The sequence below is a fragment of the Felis catus genome, chromosome F2 (genome assembly GCF_018350175.1).
Source record: "Felis catus isolate Fca126 chromosome F2, F.catus_Fca126_mat1.0, whole genome shotgun sequence".
In the NCBI taxonomy this organism is placed as follows: domain Eukaryota; kingdom Metazoa; phylum Chordata; class Mammalia; order Carnivora; family Felidae; genus Felis; species Felis catus.
Window position 1 is genome coordinate 74,111,928 of NC_058385.1, and position 6,481 is coordinate 74,118,408.

A 6,481-nucleotide genomic window follows, 5' to 3' on the forward strand; every position below is an offset into this window, starting at 1 on the left:
CACCATGACTGATGTCAAGGAACTTACTCCGGACATTTTCTTCGAGGAGTTTTATGGCTTTGTTTTGCCTATATTATCATTACAAAGTAATTATTACCCTCTGTTCCTTTGCAAAGAGAGAGAGAGAGAGAAAGTATGTGTGAAATGTTGCTTAAAAACTTCTTCCATCCCAATCTTAGTAAATAGTACAGAGTCCGTGGTCTCATCTTGAAATGTATGTGATGTTTACATTATGAACGAAGATTCATAGAGTAACGTGGAGCATAAAGAAATGTGTTCTTTCAGCAGGGACCTGTTAAGCATTCACTGTTGCCGAGTATTAGGGTTTGCCAAGTGGCGACAAGAACGTGAAGTGAGGCAGAGAGACAGGAGCCAGGAGGGTGGAGGGCAGGAGGGGCTGGAAAGCCAGTCAGTTTGGCTACGGGCACAATTGCATGGGGTGATCAGATGAGGGGTCATGGAGGCCGTGAATGCCAGCTCAACTAGAACAGAATGGTGGGATCTCAGGCACTATGTCCCCACAGTGGGAGAACCATTTGGAGCTCCAAGGAGACTCCCAAAACACTCCCAACTATCAATTTAGGTGACATCCACCCATCCTTCCCAAAAGCCTGGTTCTTGTTGTTTCACTATGTTTTGGAAGCAACACGTTGCCGGTTGAGGAGCATGAGCTCTGGCCTCAGAGACCCGGTTCAGATCCACAGATCTGCTACCGCGTGGCGTTAGGCAGATGACTCCACGTTCTTGAGCTAACGCTTCCCCCATTTGTGTGTGGAGCTGACCATACAGGCAACGTATGGCTGTGCCACCAAGAGAGGGGTCTGTGAGCTGGCGTCTGGTTGCTCACGGAGGACGTGACATGCCATCAGCCACAGGCGAGGTTAGCAAACGGGCCTATGCCCAAGTGACAGCGAGAGGTTCATCAAGGCTAAAAAAGGTCTATTTCTGCCAGGGAGCTGGTCCCGGGGGATAAACCAGGTAGAAGGGTGGTTTCTGAGATGACAGAGGCATGAAGTCAGGACCAGTAGAAAGGACCTTGGCCTCTGGGTCACAAGAGACAAGAGGGAGATATTCTAGGACTCTAGAAAGTTCTCAAGACCAGTTGCAACCCAGATATCTGATATGTTGGCTCTGAACTTTCATCCTCACGCTCAGACGCCCTCACTCTTAAACCCTGTGGGGGTCAGAAGGGCCTGGAAATTTTCCTATGAAACTTAAAGTCTGTTACCTATGAAACTTAGTATCTGTGGAGCAGGGGTCTTCTATCCATTTAGACGCAAGTAAACGAACAACGGAGCTGTGCTCACCATGGTCCAGTGTTTTGAAAGTGTTAGCTAATTCTTACATTAACCCTTCGAGGTAGAAAGTGTTACCATCTACACATTGACCATAAGGAAACTGAGGCCCAAGGAGATTATATTACCAGAATTTTATGCCCCAAACTGAATTCTCTCCTGCATCACTTTTGAGGGCAGGAGGGAGTTTATTTTTCATCTCTGAATCCTACCTCTCAGCACAACTCCTGATACTCACTAGGTGCCCAATAAATCTTTGTTGAACGATTGAATGAGCAAGTCAGTGAGCCAGTCTCTTTAAGAGCGTGGCACCCTGGATGCACACATCTCATGACTTGAATAGGATCACCACGGAAGTGTCCATGTTTTAAGGGGATCTATCAGGTTATCCAGGAAGGGTGTCCCATTCTTTGGGCCATCGGACACGTCCTTGGCTTAATACCTTTTCCCCAAAATCTAGCATAGGAGCTCCTTTGGGGAGCAAGGTCTTGACCGATTGTTCTCCACTCTGGTGGAAAGGAGAAAAGCCTCAGATGATAAAGCAGAGAAACAGGAATATCTACTTCATGATTTGTCATGGGCCAGGCCAGGGTGGTTTTGATGTGTCCTCCCTCAGCCCAACATCACAGTCACTCTGTCTCTTAGGAACAAAGGACCCATGGGGCACATAGGACAGGTGTACGATGTGGTGTGATTGTTACAGTCCACTGACAGAAGGGAAATGGGGGAATAAATCACAATGTGACAGCTCCAGGCAAATCGGAGTTTATTTTACTCAAACTGAATGAGGTTGTTTAGAGTCACGGTGTGTGTCTATTTATGCAAATAATTATTCAAAACAGACTTGTTTCTTTGGCCCCTGGAAATGTAACTAGATGAGTGAGGCCTCCTGGGGCAATGACTACGACATTTTTGTGTACATAAGTAGGAGAAGTAAATCTCAGAAAGGGTTTTTTTCTTTTTTAATTTCCAATAACAGCAAAATGATCCTCCTTCTTCTTTTGCGTTGGATAAATTCGAGAGACGACCTAGAAAGCTTTTTGGTTCTTATTATTTTCATCATTATATATAATTTAGTATTTTTATGATGTGTCACAAATACTGTGGTTACATTTCAATAGTATTAATATCCGCCAGAAGAGTTTCCTCGTTGCGTCTTCGTGACAGGTAAACCCCCAAGTTTACCAGCACCTCTATAATATCAATTACTTGCTTGCTTGCTTGCTTCCTTTCTTCCATCCATCAGCAAATATTTATCAAGTGCCTTCCAGGCACAGTTAGGAGTAATTGAGACAATGTATGTAAAGCTCTTAGAAGAGCACTTGCCATTTAGGAAGCGCTCAGTAAGGACTAACTATTCCTGTGGGTTGGTGGGGAGAATGGGTGATGGGCATTGAGGAGGGCACTTGCTGGGATGAGCACTGGCTGTTGTCTGTAAGTGACGAATCATGGGAATCTACTCCTGAAGCCAGGACTACACTGCATGTTAGCTAACGTGACAACATATAAAATTAATAAAAGGAAAGGAAAGGAAAGGAAAGGAAAGGAAAGGGAAAGGAAAAGAAAAGAGAAGAACAGAAAAGAAAAGAAAAGAAAAGAAAAGAAAAGAAAAGAAAAGAAAAGAAAAGAAAAAAGAAAAAAGAAAAAATATGCATAAGTATCTAAAAAAATAAAAATAAGGGCGCCTGGGTGCCTCAGTGGGTTAAGCAGCCAACTCTGGCTCAGGTCATGATCTCACGGTTCCCTGGTTAGAGCCCCGCTTTGGGCTCTATGTTGACAGCTCAGAGCCTGGAACCTGCTTCGGATTCTGTGACTCCCTCTCTCTCTGCCCCTCTCCCACTCACTCTTCTCTCTCTCTCTCTCTCTCTCTCTGTCTCTTTCTCTCTCTCAAATAAACATGAAAAATTTTTTTGACATAAAAATAAATATGCATTATCAGATGTGAGTTCCTCAAACCTCAGACTCTCCGACGATTCCATGCAAGTACAAGAACACATCTCAAAAGCAAGTGTAAAATGATTATTAAATTATTCTCCGCAAGTTTTCCATCTGTGAACAGATAAAGTGAGGTACACTAAAACCGTCAAGAGTTTGAGCAACCATGGGTTTGAATCAGGCTGTGCCAAACTGAGTGGTCAGGTGTGCCTCCCTCCCAGGAGCTGGTGGACAAGTTTTTATAGAGAAGACGGGAAGCAAAGCAAGGAAATCATTGGATCGGCTTATAGCTTAAACAGTTGCCTTATTTGGGAAAGCCCCGTTGGCTCTGATGGGTTGTCTGTAGGTTCCGCCTCGGTCACCTTCAGGCATTTGTAGGAATTGACTCTGGCTTCAGTTTTGGCTTACTTACACAGGCTGTCCAGGCGACAGAGCCACCTCCGTGTACTTGGCCTCCTCGCCTAAGCACCTGAACACCTCCAAACTTTTTGCCTGTCTTTGCTCGCTTGATCCAAACTGCTGCCCGTCTCCGTTAGCTCAATACAAGTAAGAATTGACCCTTCCGGACGGCCTTTTACTAATCTGCACCTACTCAGAGCAGAGTCATCAGGGTATGCTCCTCCCCCACTGAGGATTCAACAATTCACTTGACCTTCTTGTTCCTTCGTCTGTGAAATGGGAAAAGTAAAGGGCCTGCCTCCTTGCGTTTCAGAGAGGTTTACAAGAGAGAACGTGTCAAGAGTTTGCCTCCACTAAGTGCTCGGCCCGACTCCATTTTTGTTGTCACGCGCGAGGAAAGGTGGAGGGCGATGGCTTGTCCCAGGGAAGACCCCCGGGTACAGCCAGTGGTTAGACCAACAGGGGTCAGTCGTGCCTCCGTCACTGTCCCGAGAGTTGGACCCATCAGCACACATTTCCACTGGAGGAAGAGGCTCTTGATCTCGGAAGGCTGCCGACCAAGTTTTTCCCTGATTCGTTTATTAGTTTGTTTCAAGTTCGGGGGTTTTGTCATTTTTTTAGCCCTTCCTGGAAGACAGGTAGTAGCAGGTGCTGAGCCCCCCCCAAAAAAAAAATTGGAGGAGCAAAAGCTAAAAAATTGTATGCACTAATTTAATTTTCTCTGAGAACTGGGCGAACAACAGCTTTGTTCCGTTTGAGTGTTAGAACACCCGGGGCCAGCTCACAGAAAACCCAAGATCTTGTCTGAGAACCACTGAGCTCTACCAACAATGGGCAAGGGTGGGAGAAAGTGAAATCCACAAAAATTAAAACTCTATCTCCAAAAACATTAATCCTGCCTTAATATAATCTATGAGGATATGCTTGAAATGAGGACCCCGGGGAAATTTGCAAGCAACTGCCAATTTTGCTAATGATAATAAGTTTATTTTAATTGCTAATATATCCCTAATTACTCTAGTTCTAAAATGTTTACTTGGCTGCCAGTCATCTTTGATTTATGTTCTTCGTGGAAAGAGTTTGTCATATCAATCAACCCGTTTCAAGTTCGGGGGCAGCTGCTGAAGATGATCTCACCTTCCTTGTCACACAGCTCGGCTGGGTACCATTCGTCCAAAGGCAGAGAGAGGCCTTCCCCACCAAATCTTCTAGAATTCATAGCTTCCTGTTTCAGCTGGAGAAGAGTCGTATTTTTAAGACCGGTTACATAAGCAAAAAGGACTGACACTATCCATTCCAAACTCTCTTTTTAATCTGATCTCCTGCCTGTTCCGTCTCCTGTATCTATCTGAATGCTTGCGTGTATGTGTCCAAATCATTGTTCCAAGAGCATCATGTAGTCCGTGTAAAGATTCCTAATCTGGGGGAGGGGGTGGTGCATGACAGGATCCCATTGACCTATTTTCTCATTTTTTCCCCTCTTTCAACAAACATGTGTCGAGCCCTTAGGGCTGGGGTGGCGTGGTAACCAAGACTGACAAGGTCTTGGCTATGCCACACCCGTATACTCATAGAAGGAGACGTACAGTAAACAAGTAGATAAACAAATGCTCCGTAAGATGATTGCACGTGATATGTGTTAGGAAAGAAAAATGGGGTGGTAGTTTGAGCTTGGAGGATGGCTACTTTGGGTGATCCAAGTAGGTCACACATCGGGTGAGTCCTGAGCATGAGAAGGAGCCAGTTACATGAAAAGCTAAGAGAAGACTGTTCCCAGGGAGAGAGAAAAGAGCGACTGGGGAGAGGCTGGCCTGCTAACAGACAGAATAAGGCAGCTCGTATGATGGGGAAGATGTGCAGAGAAATGTTAAGGGGTAGGTAGGAGGCAAATAATCGGGTAGGACCTTGTAAGGAGACAGGATGTTATTCCAAACGTGACGGACACAGGTGCATACAGAGAGAAGACCACACGAGGACCCAGGGAGAAGAGCCTAGAACACACCCTTGCCTCACAGCCCCCGGAAGGAACCAGATCTGCCAACACCTTGATCTCAGACTTCTCACCTCCGGAACCACGAGAAAACAAATTTCTGCTCGGTGGAAATTTTGAGAAGGCGATGCGGGTCTCTGAATGTGGAGCGGAGATCCGAACTGGAGATTTAGTTGGCCCGGTTCTAGTTTACAGAGGTGTTGACACCCATGCCCGTGGATGAGAACACTCTAGAAGTGAGTGTAGCTGGAGGAGAGGGCCAAGAGCTAAGCCTGAGCATTCTCTGAATCTTGAAGTTGGCACGATGCGGAAAAATTAGCGAGGAAGACATAAAACCAGTGGGGTAGGAGGAGCAGCCAAGTAAGAGAATTGCTTCCAAGAAAGAAGGACTGACGAAATCTTTAAAATGCTGCCATGGGTCAAGTCGAGTGAGGCCTAAGACTTGATCACGGGATCAAGCATCGTTGAAGGGTGTCGCGGCTTTGCCAGGGGCTGCTCCGGTGGACGGTGGGCTTATGATCCTGACTGGCGTGGGTTCAAGGAAGACTTGGAAGAGAAGACTTGGGGACAAAAAACTGTGGAAGAAAAACCTACCGAGGAATTTTGCTGCTACTGGGAACAGAGCGACGGGGAAAGAGAGCAGTTACAAGGGATGTGGAGTCCGAAGAGGGCTTAATTAAGACAGGTGTTATGATAGCACATTGGCATGCCACTGCCTAGAAGAGAGGGCAATTCTTGGAGGAATCTCCATAAATAGAGAGGAGGGGGCGGGCTGCAATCGTGAGTGGTGAGTCGGCCTTAGATAGCAGCAAGGACCTTCCAGCCACAGCACAGGGAGGGAGGAGACTAGGAGCAGATGCCC